Source organism: Lagenorhynchus albirostris, chromosome 6 (genome assembly GCF_949774975.1).
Source record: "Lagenorhynchus albirostris chromosome 6, mLagAlb1.1, whole genome shotgun sequence".
Classification (NCBI taxonomy): domain Eukaryota; kingdom Metazoa; phylum Chordata; class Mammalia; order Artiodactyla; family Delphinidae; genus Lagenorhynchus; species Lagenorhynchus albirostris.
The window spans coordinates 114,436,945-114,451,048 of NC_083100.1; positions in this window are offsets into that span (position 1 = coordinate 114,436,945).

A 14,104-nucleotide genomic window follows, 5' to 3' on the forward strand; every position below is an offset into this window, starting at 1 on the left:
AGGCGATTTTTACTTTCTTCTTTATGGTTTTCTCTGGTCTTACTTTTTACCAAGATAGTCCATTGTTTTCACCATCAGGAAAAAAAATTATTTCCGTTTTGAAAAGAAAGTTGACATAAAAAATTGAAGTGTAAGAAACTAAAGAAATATCTTTGAAAATAAAACAGAACTCACAATTCATAAGAAAAACATTAAGATTTCTACAAATAAATGGGCAAATGGCACAAATGGACAGTTCACAAAATTGGAAATTCAAATGATCAATACATAGGTATTAAAAGTTCAGTCTTGGGCTTCCCTGGTGGCGCAGTGGTTAAGAATCTGCCTCCCAGTACAGGGGACATGGGTTCGAGCCCTGATCTGGGAAGATCCCACATGCCACGGAGCAACTAAACCTGTGCACCACAACTACTGAGCCTGCGCTCTAGGACCCACGATCCACAACTACTGAGCCCACGTGCCACAACTACTGAGCCTGCACGCTAGACCCCGCGAGCCACAACTACCGAAGCCCGGGCGCCTAGAGCCCATGCTCCGCAACAAGAGAAGCCACCGCAATGAGAAGCCCACGCATTGCAACGAAGAGTAGCCCCCGCTCACCGCAACTAGAGAAAGCCCGTGTGCAGCAACGAAGACCCAACACAGCCAAAAAAAATAAATAATTTTTTTTAGAAGTTCAGTCTTACCAGAAGAAGAAGAAAAAAAAAAACTGTCCATTAAATCAATGAGATACCGTTCCTGCCCTCACTTTCATCAAATCAGCAAATCGTTTTTTAAGTTATGTTACTTAAAAGCAGAGAGACAGATACTCTCACATACTGCTTCTGAGAGTATAACAGATACAGAATTTCTGGAAAGTAATCTGGCAGTATATATTAAGAATCATCAAAATACCCATATTCTTCAACCCTAGAATCCCAAGTATAGGAAATATAAAATTTTAACAAAGCTTTCATCACAAAGATATGGATCCCATTGTAATAGTACAAAATTGACAATACGTTGGCTATTATTATATTGTTCTTGTTACTCTTCATGTTCACTCTCTCTTTCAGTCTCCAGACGTTTCTGAGCACCTACTGAGTACCAGTCTGGGCTCAGCTCTGCCAGTGGTGCCAGCAACGAAGCCCCTCCCTCGAAAGTTCACTGTTGCAGGGGCTTGATGGGGTCTGGGGGTGGTGGAACGCTCTTTGAGGGGGTGATGTTAACAACCTGAAGCGGGCATTGACAGGAGAACAGGGAGGGGAGCCTGGTGCCCAGCAGAGCCCTCAAATATCGAGGCAGGAATAAACGAGCAGACAAGCAAATATCTGATGGGTTATTGGTATACCTTTCCTTCTGTCCTTTTAGCGCAGGCCTCCCAGCCCCTGCATCCCTCCAGCTCTCCAAAGCCCAACCCCAGGCCTCTGCACAAAGGCCTATTACCAGCTATGATTAAACTACAGTATGGCCAAACATGAAATGTTTACCAAAACAATAACACTTCTACTTTTTCGTGATGGGGAAGTGCTATAATGTGTTGTTAATAGAATAATACAGTATATTAAATTCTACAACAGTATAGTCCCAGCTGATATGCAAATGTGGTTGGTACACACCATGCACAAAAATAAACTCAAAATGGCTTAAAGGCTTCAGCATAAGACATGACAGCATAAAACTGCTAGAAGAGAGCATAGGCAAAACATTCTCTGACATAAACTGTACCAACGTTTTCTTAGGTCAGTCTCCCAAGGCAATAGAAATAAAAATGAAAATAAACAGATTGGACCTAATCAAACTTACAAGTTTTGCACAGCAAAGGAAACCATTAAAAAAAAAAAAACTAAACTAAAAAACAGCTTATGGAATGGGAGAAAATAGTTGCAAATGATGCGACAGATAAAGGCTTAATCTTCAAAATATACAAACAGCTCATACAACTCAACAACAAAAAAACAAACAACCCATTGAAAAATGGGCAGAAGACCTTAATAGAAATTTCTCCAAAGAAGACATACAGATGGCCAGTAAGCACATGAAAAGATGCTCAACATCACTAATTATTAGAGAAATGCAAATCAAAACTGCAATGAGGTACCACCTCACACCAGTCAGAATGGCCATCATTAAAAAGTCTACAGATACCAAGTGTTGGAGAGGGTGTGGAGAAAAGGGAGCCCTCCTACACTATTGGTGGGAATGTAAGTCTGTACAGCCACCATGGAGAACAGTATGGAGGTTCCTCAGAAGACTAAAACTAGAATTACCATGTGAGCCAGCAATCCCACTCCTGGGAATATACCCAGACAAAACTATAATTCAAAAAGATACATGCACCCCTATGTTCATAGCAGCACTATTCACAATAGCCAAAACATGGAAACAGCCTAAATGTCCATCGACACATGAATGGATAAAGAAGATGTGGTACATGTATACAATGGAGTACTCCTCAACCATAAAAAGGAACGAAATAATGCCATTTGCAGCAACAAGGATGGACCTAGAGATTATCACACTAAGTGAAGTAAGTGAGAAAGAGAAAGACAAATGCCATATGATATCACTTAATATGTGGAATCTAAAATATGACACAAATGAACTTATCTACAAAACAGAAACAGGCTCACAGACATAGAGAACAGACTTGTGGTTGCCAGGGGGGAGAGGGGGAGGGATGAACTGGGAGTTTGGAGTTGGTAGATGCAAACTATTATACAGAGAATGGATAAGCAATAAGGTCCTACTGTAGAGCACAGGGAACTCTATTCAGCGTCCTGTTATAAACCATACTGGAAAAGAATATAAAAAACTGTATGTGGATAACTGAGTCACTTTGCTGTACAGCAGAGATGGGCACAACATTGTAACTCAACCACACTTAATTAAAATTTTTGTTTTAATTTTAAAAAAACAAATGTGGTTGCTATCTCTGGGTGGAGCAGTTTGGCATGGGTTTGGTCTTTTTTTCCCTTCCTCCTTTTTTATTTTGCAAATTTTTTTGTATACTATTTTTGTCATCAGAAAGAAATGCTATTAAAAACACAAATTGAAATGAGGAAACTGTTCCCTGGGACACTGTTTGGGAAACCACACTGTGAAAGAGTGTGTACCGTACGTGCTGGTCTGCATGTCTGAACAGTGAGGTCTGGGGAAATGATTTTTTAAACCATGAAGGACTCAGGTGGGCAAAGGGAAGTCCTCCTGTCCCTTGGAGAAAAAAGAGCACTGCGTGATGTTTTCCCTCTATCCTTCAAGAATTGAGTAAGACGCTCTGCTATGGCACTATGACTCTTAGCATCACCAACGTCATTCTGTCTTACAAAGCAAGATTTTTGCTTTATACTCTTTTGACAGTCAGAGTAATCCTGTGTTCAGTAGCAGTAGAACTTTGTGCCATTTTCTTACAGGTGGAGACTTGAAGAAGACAGGTTTACCCGAAGGCTGCTAGGTCCTGTGCTGGGATCACCTAGCACCTGGCCATCTCCAGAATGGGGAACAGACCATCTTCATACCTTCCTCCTGGGACAGCAGGCTTCATCTTTTAGAGAGGCAGGGAGGATGCAGAAGAATCTACAGGCAGAACCAAAAGGGGATATGTCTTTCCAGAAGCATTATTTCAGGCAGCATATGTGTGTTATGGTGTCCATAAGGGCCCCTGACTCAAATTATCCTCACTCCCTCCAAGTGTAAAACGTCACCATGACATTGTAGGAGGGCCAGTCAGACCTAGAGTCAGAAGTCAGCTCCTCAGTTTACCACTTGCCCATCCTTGGGTATGTCATTTAAACTGTTCAAGCATCATCTGCAATATGCGAGTATATTACACTCTTTCGATTGTTGTGGAAATAAAGAACAATATATATAAAGCTCCTGGAATATTAGAAGTGACTCTGTAAATGGTGGCTCTGTACAGTGAGTAGCAGATGCTATAAATTTACTCTGCCCAGCTAATTGTCCTTCTTTTTTGATGCTGCCTTGTCCCTTGCACCATGATGCATACATACCCCAGGTGAGCCATTCACCCAGGCCATAACCATTGGCTCAGGGATGAGCACATGACCCCAGTAGAGCCAATAAGAGTCTTCCCTGGCCTTGTAGGAAAATATGCCTGTAGGACACAGAAGTTCCTCTTTCTGCTGGGGTTGCTGATACACGAGATGTAAGTGTGGAGCCTCCAGAAGTCAGCTTGGTCACCGTGAGAAAGATCCTGCCTAGCAAATGAAGTCAACAAGAGTTGAGAGTTGGAGAGACGGAGACAGAGAGAGAAACAGAGGCAGAGAGACAGACATAATGATATTGTTTGAGAACGTGGTTTCAGTCATGCTTGAATCCTGCCCACTCCCCACCTCCCACTATCCAACTAAACCAACCAATACATTTGTTTTCTTGCTAAAGCCAATGTGAGGTCACCTGCAGTTGTCATGACTGATATATCGTTATCAAAATAATGTCCTTCTGAGAGACAACCCTGGTAAATCCCTAACGCAAGTATCCTCAAGTTAGAGTTTCTCTTGAGTGCCTCTATCTGGCCCATCTGAATTAAGGTGAAATGTCCAAACTTGGATAGTTTTGAGGGAAAGTGGGAAAAAACAATGACACTGGGATATTAGACCTAAACCAGGACTGTCCTGGGCAAATTGGGACGTTCGAGTACCTAGTTAAGGAGTAGGCGTTCATAATACAGGTGGAAAGAAGCTAAGGACATGCCATTCACAGCCTGGGCTCAAGCTGGTCCTCAGTGCTGATACCCATCTGTTCTCCCGGGCATGTCCACTATCCTGGAGGGGACCTTTGCAGAGATAGGAAGACAGCCCTCCAGGGGACCTTCTGAAAGGGGACCTGTCTCCAGGCTCCACCTACTTGCTTCCAAACCTAATGACCCAGATGGTCAGCTCCAGTTATCATCCATTTTAACCAAGACATGCAGGAGGGGCTGGGGAACAGGCCAGTCACCGGGCCACCAACCAGCCCCAGGATATTTCCAAGGCTTCCAGCAAAAACCAGTAACTCCCTTTGGCCACCGGCAAATGAAATCTCCAAGAGCAAAAAAATGTTTAAGATAATAGACTTCCCTGTATTCCTCCCCCATGTCTTTAAACATTTGTTGACCTGTGTGTGGTCTATGGTGTGGCTGAAAGGTAATAGACCAAAAACATGACAACAGCAACATAGGCTTCAGAGCCAAAAGGCCCCAGCTCTGTGATTCTTAGTGGTGTGAAACTGGGCCAGTCACTGCTCCTTTTAATTGAAGCAAGAATATCACCAGGCAAGGCTGTTGCCGAGGATTAGAGGTAACCTAGCAGTCCCTGCCCGGGGCTTAGTGGCCTCAGCAAATGGTTACTATCATGACATCCTGTCCTGAGAGTCAGGAACAGTGTCTCTGGTTGGTGGCCCTCTTTGTTAGTGAGACAGAGTAGGCTGACCTTTGCCAGGTTTAGAGATGGGTCAACAGAGGTACAGAAAAGCAAATAGCCCTTTGCCCAGCAATCCTTCAAAAAATCATGGCTGAGTTCCTTTAGAAGTAAGATGCCAGCCTTTGGAAATGCTCACTGGAAATTTATTATAATTGTCTTTGTATTATCTAGGGGAAAAAATGGTTTACTAAACAAAGTGTCATGACAAGATTGCACATGTATGTTTTTAAGCAGTTCTAAAGTTTCATTTATCTATGAACAAACTAGCAAGCTCTGGGAAGGAATACTAAGAGGACTGGCCAGTTCCTTGAAACTGGACTTCATTTACAGTGTATGAGGAACCCTTTAGGAAAGCATTTTCAGAGTGTATAACAAAAGCTTTACAAACCCTTGCACCCTAAGATGCGTCTGAGACTATCCTTGAAACAGTTATAAGTACAATGACATTCCTTACAAGAAAAATAGTGAAAAGTTGGAAACAGCCTAAATGTCCAAGCATGGGTTGGTTAAATGAGTTAATTTCTAAATTTTGGTATGTTTTAATATTAATCTACCATTAAAAATTGATAGGGCTTTCCTGGTGGCACAGTGGTTGAGAGTCCGCCTGCCGATGCAGGGGACGCGGGTTCATGCCCTGGTCTGGGAAGATCCCACATGCCGTGGAGCGGCTGGGCCCATGAGCCATGGCTGCTGAGCCTGCACGTCCAGAGCCTGTGCTCCGCAACGGGAGAGGCCACAATAGTGAGAGGCCCGCGTACTCCAAAAAAAAAAAAAAAAAAAAAAAATTGATAAATAGAACTTCTTTGAAATTTAAAAACTCTGCTCTTCTAAAGACACCATTACACTGTATGAAAATGAAGAAGTAATCCCCTCAGATAAAAACTACCCATGATACGTATATCTACCAAAGGACTTGGATCCAGGATATATAAATAATTATTGTAACTCAATAAGAAGAAGGCAAACAATCCATTTAAAAAAAAAAAAACATTAAAGAAAAAACAGGAAAAAGAAAGGCAAATGATTTGAAGAAACCCTTGGCCAAAGAAGGTGGTAATAGGCACATGAGAAGATGCTAAACTTCATTAGTCTTTAGGCAAATGCAAATTAAAACCACAATGAGCTAACACGACACACTCCCCAAAATGGCTAAAACTAAAAAGACTGACAGCACCAATCTTTGGTGAAGATGTAGAGCAACCGGAACTCTGCCCAGAACCACCTCTTCCCTTGCCTCAGATTCCTCCTCCTTTCCTCATGGCAAATTTTTCTTTTTCTTCCTGTCTTTTCCTCCTACCTCTTCTTCTACTCAGGTTCATTGTATATGCCTAGAAGCTAATTGCGGGCACAGCTGCATGTTTCGCCTCCTGAGCATACTGGATGCAGACAGACACCTGAATGGAGAGGAGTTGCCCAGCTCATCCCACCCATGCCCGTACAGGCTCTGACATGCACTGGAGCTTTGAATGTGTCCTTCCTGAGGACATGTACAGACATACCGAACTTTCCTACCCTAGTTTCCTCATCTGGCTACCTGACAACCCCTCCTCACCCTTCAGACCCAGCTCACCTGTTTCCTCCTCCAGAGAGCCTTCTTCCACCCATTGAATTCAGGCAGGGTTAAGTGACCCTCCTCTAGGCTCCCCAGAATCCTGTGCTTGCCTTTCTCACACACCTAGCACCCACCCCCCAAATGTCATTCTGTAATAGTGAAGAGAAGGCACTCTGGGACCCAATTCTTCACTAACTCAGCATCCACTGTGTTCCTCCTGGCCGTGGGGATAATAGGAGCTGGGAGAGGAGTTTATGATCCTTTGGGGGGAAGAATCAATCACTTCTTGCTCAGACCCCAGGTTGAGAAGTGACAACACCTGCATGGAATTGTGGTTGCCTTTGAGTGGACCTGATGCTCAGTTGGAGAACCACAGCCTCCAACTGAGGTTCTGAGGGGCAGGGACTGGGTCTGATGAGCTCTGACCCCCAATGCCCTCCATCAGCTGGGCACAGATCAGTCACTCAGCGTAGGTAACCAGGATGTGGCCACTGCACTTGGCCCTGGGCATGATCCCCTCCACCCCCAAGCTCAGGGAAGGCACACAGCACCAGAGGACGGAGACCTACCTGGAGAGTAGCTGGAGCTGATGGCTTATCAGTGGGCAGGCTGCACTCATTCCAAGGCACCTGCCTTTTTGTCTTTTCATATATGCCCCACCCTTGTCACCTCCTCTCTCTCTGACATTTGCTGCATTAAGTATGCTGCATTTGCTTATGGTTATGCGTCTCTGACCGTGCGTAATTCTCTTATTTCCTGCAGACCTGTATTGCTTCTGTATTGCTTCTAAAGCCAGCTGCTACCGCCCCAGCCTAGTTCCTGGCCCCCAGGAGCTGGTGGAAGCGCCAAGGATTCAGCCGAGCTCTCACTGGTGGACCTATGGGGGCAGGGGTGTGGCGGGCAGACAGTGATGCACATTCACAGGGTGCAGGTGGCCAGCATCACTCTTGCAATGAAATCATGTTTCTCGCATTTTATATTTTACAGAGTGGGACAGAAAACATAATAATAGTTTTTGTTCATTCTAAGTAAACATCTGACAATGTCCAATTCAATGGGTCCTGCCCCCCACCCCCCAAACACAACAATGCTTCCTTAAATAAAAAATGGCTGAAAAGATGTGCATTCAAAGGTAGTGGGGACAGATCTCAAGCCACAGTCCTGGCTGTGCAGGAAAAACTTGACTCTCTTTACTCTTCACTCTTAAACCCTTCTTTCCCCGGCAGGTCCCTCCTGCCCCCCGCCCCCTGCTCCCATGTCTCCAGACATAGAAAGCTCTGGCCTCATGTGTGTCTCCTGGCCACTTCCACACACCATAGCATCGTTCTCCCACCCTTCTCTCCAGTCTGGGATCCTTGTGTCAGCCACCCAGCTGCATCGTGGGTCTGTTCCAGGGCATGGGAGAAATAGCCCCCTTCCCTCATGACTGGGTTTTAGGACACCTAGCTTTGGCAGCCTCTCAGACAGACCTAAGGAATCACTTTGTTTCTCCCTCCATGTTGGGGCCTCAGGGAACCTTCTGAAGCTTCCCTAGGGCCCACTGCCCAGACAGGATGGGCAGGTTTCTCCTGGCTTACACGTGACAGCTGGGGACTCTGGGCAAGGTGTACTCTGCTCTCAGATTCTCCCAAACCCAGATTTCCATCCCTCTCCCTGTCCCCAGGGATTGGTCCTGGCAGCAGGGTCGGGGCCTCTTTCTGAATCTAGAAGAAGCCACGTTCTCTTCTCCGATTCTCCACAATCCCACCTTCAGAATAGATTTCTGATCTGAAAGGAGGCACACTTGCTCTCCACTAACTTGTCAGGTACCATCCCCAGCCTACTGGCTTATAAACAGGTCCAGACTTTTAAAAATCAAAAGCCAACAACCTAAATGTCCACTGACAGAGGAATGGATAAAGAAGATGTAGTAGATATATGTACAATGGAAAACTACTCAGCCGTATGAAGAACGAAATAATGCCATTTGCAGCAACATGGATGGACCTAGAGATTATCATACGTAGTGAAATAAGTCAGAAAAAGAAAGACAAACACCATATGATATCACTGATACATGGAATCTAAAATGTGACATAAATGAACTTATCTATGAAACAGAAACAGACTCACAGACATAGAGAATAAACTTGTGGTTGCCAAGGAGTGTGTGTGGGGGGGTGGATTGGGAGTTTGGGATTAGCAGATGGAAGCTATTATATAGAGAATGGATAAACAACAAGGTCCTACTGTATAGCACAGGGAACTCTACCAATATCCTGAGATAAACCATAATGGAAAAGAATATGAAAAAGAACGTATTTATATGTATAATTTCTGTACAGCAGAAATGAACACAACATTGTAAATCAACTACACTTCAATAAAATTTAAAAATTAAAAAATAAAATAAAAGTCAAAAGCCAAGAATTTGATCCATTCCTTGAAGCAAGGAAAGCAGAGAGCTCATTTGTTTGAACCAGGGAGGGTAGCAGGTAACAAATTGCCGATAAGAGAAGCAGTGGTTAGCATTCCAAATACTATCCTGTGTGTGTGTATATTTACACATACACATATATATAGTTTACGTGAACCCCACTGTAACCATGGAGCAGGGAGGTGTTTTTTAACAGCCTCATAAGGCCCCAGCACAGCCTGCCTCTAAGTACAGAGACAAAGGCTGGGGAGAGTAGCTCAGCCGACCAAGCAGTGAAATCTCCGGTCAGTGTTCAGCCAGCACTGAGCCAGCCAGCCCTGCGAGCTGGGGACACACACAGGAGGATCCCGCCCACAAGGTGCCTGCCCACAAGGAGTCTTCAGTCTGGAAGGAGACTGACGACACCCTGTGAAGCACCCAATAGTCGACGATCATCCGTAACATCATGAAGTGCTGTTGCCAAAATTTCTACAAGTGGGAGAGAAACCCGAACAAGCACACACACTTTGAATGACTTTTGCATCCACACCAACGTAGACACCCTTGGAGGTGCTGCAGCTCCGGGGGGCGTGGGGGAGGTGCGGGTCCCTGCAACAAGCATCACTCAAAAAGCCTGACCCCGTGCAAGTCATCTGCAGAAACTAAGGCATTCCCAAGCAGTGAGCAGACTCCTGGCCTGGCAGCTCAGAGAAGGATAGGAGGCAGCCCAGGGCAGGGTCCACCCTGCCCCAGGGTCCAGGCGGGGACAGTTTGGCAGCCCAGAGGAAGCTGAGTTCCGGGCATTCTTGGAGGGGGCCTGGCCGGGGCTCTGGAACCACTGTATCTATGCTGCATCTACAAAGCCCTGGTTAACTCAGCCCCCAGGTCCACCTCCATCTGAACCCTCCTCCGCGTGCCCATAGTCTGCCCTCCTCCAGGGCCCTCACCTCCCCCCGGCATTGTCCTCTGAGTTGGACCCTGGCCTTCCCCCCCACCAACTTGCCCTCTCCACTGCCCACGGAGATTTTTCTTAAATGTTCATCAGATCATGCCATTCTCCTACCCTTCACTGCCTCCCCAGAGATTGTAGAATAAATGACCAGCGTCTCCTTCTTTGCCTCACTGCTTCCAGCTCATCTTTCTAAACCCAGTTCAAGACTCCTGCCACCCAGGACACCTCCCCAAGTCTGCCAGCTGGGCCAGCGCCTTTGCTCTGGGACCCGATACCTCTTCTTCCACTGTGTTACCTGTCCCTCCAAGGAGGAGACCTCCACCTTTATTCGTCACCGTGTGCCCGGTGTCCAACAGCATTGATGCACTGAGTGCTCGGAAAAAGCAGAGGAGAGTGGGAAGCAGAGAGCACGGGATGCTACGTTACCTGGACCCTTTTGACTAGACGGCGCTCTCCTCTGGGGCGAGTACAGCTCACTTCATCAGTGCACCTGCCGGGCAACCAGGATGTATCTGCACCCAGTAGGGCTCGATCCCAGCCCCTCTGCCCCCACTTCATGATTCTCCAATTGGGGTTGTGGGTCCTGATACACTCCATCCTAATAATTTTTTTTTCTGAAGAAGTTTTTATTTTGCCATCATTTTTTTCTTTACTTTCCATTTTTTTCCTTAACTTTATTTTTTTTAAACTTTTATTGAAGTAGAGTTGATTTACAATGTTGTGTTAGCTTCAGGTGTACAGCAAAGTGAATCAGTTATACATACACATATATTCACTCTTTTTAAGATTCTTTTCCATATAGGCCATTACTCTTTGCTTTTAATTTTGAAATAATGACAGTTTCACAGGAAGTGACAAGGTAGTTGAGATCCCATGTACCCTCCACCCCATTTCCCCCAGTGGTAATATCTTACATAACTATGATCCAATGTAAAACCAGGAATGTGCCGTTAGCCCAATATACGTGTATAGCTTTCTGTCACTTCATTACACGTGTAGATTCATAGTAACTATCACCACGGTCAAGATGCAGAATTATCCCGGCCCACAAAGCCCTCCCCAGTGCTGTTCCATCATGGTCATACCCTCCCCCAACCCTCCTCCCACTCTGGCAACCACTAATTCATTCTCCAATTCCATGATGTCATTTCAAGAATGTCGTATAAATGGAATTCACAGAGAATGCGATGTGTTGAGATGGGCTTTTTTCATCCATCCATAGTTCATTTCTTGGTGTTACTGAGTAGTATTCCATGATATGGATGGACGTACCTCACCTTGCTTAGCCCTTTACTTATTAAGGGACATTTGGGTCGACTCCAGTTTTTGACAACCACAAATAAAGCTGCTATGAACAATCGTGTACATGTTTTTGTGTGAATGTAATTTTTATTCCTCTGGTATTTATCCCAGAGTGTTTATAGCCAGGAGTGCAATTGACAGGTCATATGAAAAGCGTATGTTTCCTTTTTTTAAAAACTGCCAAACTGTTTTCCAGAGTGGCTGTACCATTGTACCTTCCCACCAGCAAAGTATGAGAGATCCAGGCTTTCTGCATCCTTGCCAGCATTTGGTGTTATTTTTCATTTTAGCCATTCGATAGGTGTATAGTAATCACTCATCATAGTCTACATTTGCATTTGCCTGATGGCTAATGAGGTTGAACACCTTTTCAGTGCTTATTTGCCATCTGTACATCCTCTTCAGTGAAATGTCTCTTCATGTCTTCTATCTATTTTCTAATCAGATTGCTTGTTTTTTCACTGTTGAATTTTGAGAGCTCTTTATATATTCTAGATCATTGTCCTTTGTTGGCTATGTGGTCTGCAAATATATTCCCACAGTCTGAAGCTAATTCTTTTCGTCCATTTAACAGGATATTTTTTAACAAAGGCTTTTAATTTTGAAATCCAATGTATCCTTTTCTTTTCTTTCAGAAATTGAATTTTTGGCGTCATATTTAAGAGCTCTTGGGAATTCCCTGACAGTCCAGTGGTTAGGACTCCACGTTTTCACTGCCTGGAGCCTCGGTTCAATCCCTGGTCGGGAAACTAAGATCCTTAAAGACGCATGGCGTGGCCAAGGAAAAAAACAAGAAAAAGAAATCTTCACAAAACCCTTGGTCCCAAAGATTTCCTCCTATCTCATCTTCTAAAAGGTTGATAGCTTTATGTTTTATATTTAAATCTACAATCCATTTTGAGTTAATTTTTGCAAAAGATGTGAGGTGTTGGGTTGCCTACTGATATCCAATGATCCAGCACCATGCGTTGAAAAGACTTTCCTTCCTCCACTGAATTTTCTTACTACCTTTGTCAAAAATTAGTTGGCCATACTTGTATGGGCTATTTCTAGGTCCTCTGTTTTGTTCATTGACCTATGGGTCTATTCCTTTGCTCATACCACAGTGTGAATAAAGCTAGCTATATAACAAGTCATGACAACAGATAGAGGGTCTCCTCATACTTTCTTCTTCCTCAAAGTTGTTTTAGCTATTATCATATAATAAAGAATTGACTAGCATCTGTCCTGGGTTCCTGGAAGAGAGAAGACATCCTTAGAATTTCCAGAGTAATAGAAATGTCTATTATTCATGAGCCCTTTCGAATCCCACCTGATTTTATTTCGAATCCCACCTGATTTTATGCTAAAAGATGAAATGACTCCTGATGGGGGCTGGTCACCAGAAAGACTAAGCACGTGATTAGAGGGTTGGGGCTTTGAGCCGTGTCATATCAGCCCAACCTCTGATCTCAGGGGAAGCAGAGGGGAACTGGAGATTGAGTTCAATCACATGGCCAATGATTCAATACATAACAAAGCCCCAATAAAAACTCTGACACTGAAGCTCAGTGGATCTTCCTGGTTGATGTGCCTTGATTCCACAGGAAGAGGGCACAAAAAATCTGCCGTTCCCCCCAGACCTTGTCCTATGTGTCTCTTCATTTGTTTGTTCCTGATTTGTATTCTTTATAATTAAACTATAATCATAAGTATAGTGTTTTCCTGAGTTCTGTGAGATGTTCTAGTGAATCATCTAATCTGAGGAAGTGGTGGGAACCCCCGGATTTGTAGGCAGTTCAATAGAAGCGCATGTGTCCTGGGACCCCGCTTGCGGCTGGAATCTGGAGTGGGAGTAATCTTGCTGGTGACTTTGACCTTTGATTTGTGAGGTCTGGGCTAACTCTGGGTGGGTAGTGTCAGAATTGTATGGCAGTACATCCACTGGTGTCAGAATAGTTGGGGCTGAAATGAAAAAGCCATTCTAGTTCCTTCACATTCCCATATAGATTTCAAGATAATCTTGTTTATACCCACAAAATTTCTTGCTGGGATTTTGAGAGGAATTGCATTGTATGTCAATTTGGGGGAGAACTGACATCTTTTCACATTAGGTCTTACAACCCATGAACACTATATGTCTCTCCATTTATTTAGGTTTTCTTTGTCTTCTTTATTCAGGATTTTCTATGTAGACAATATGTCACTTGTAAATAGGGATAGTTTTATCTCTACCTTCCTCAATCTATATGCCTTTAATTTCCTTTTTTTGTTTGTTTGGGTTTTATTGTTTTTGTTTTGGTTGTTCTGGTTTTTTTTTTTGTTTTTTTTTTTTGTTTTTTTTTTTACATATTGCCCTGGCTAGAGCTTCCAGTACTATGTTGAGTAGCAGTGGTAAGTGTGGACATGCTTGACTTGTTCTTAATGTTAGGGGGAGAGCATTAGTCTTTCACCATTAAGTATGATGTTAGTTGTAGCTTTCTTTTAGGTGTTCTTTATCAAATTAAGGAAGTGTCCTCTCTTCT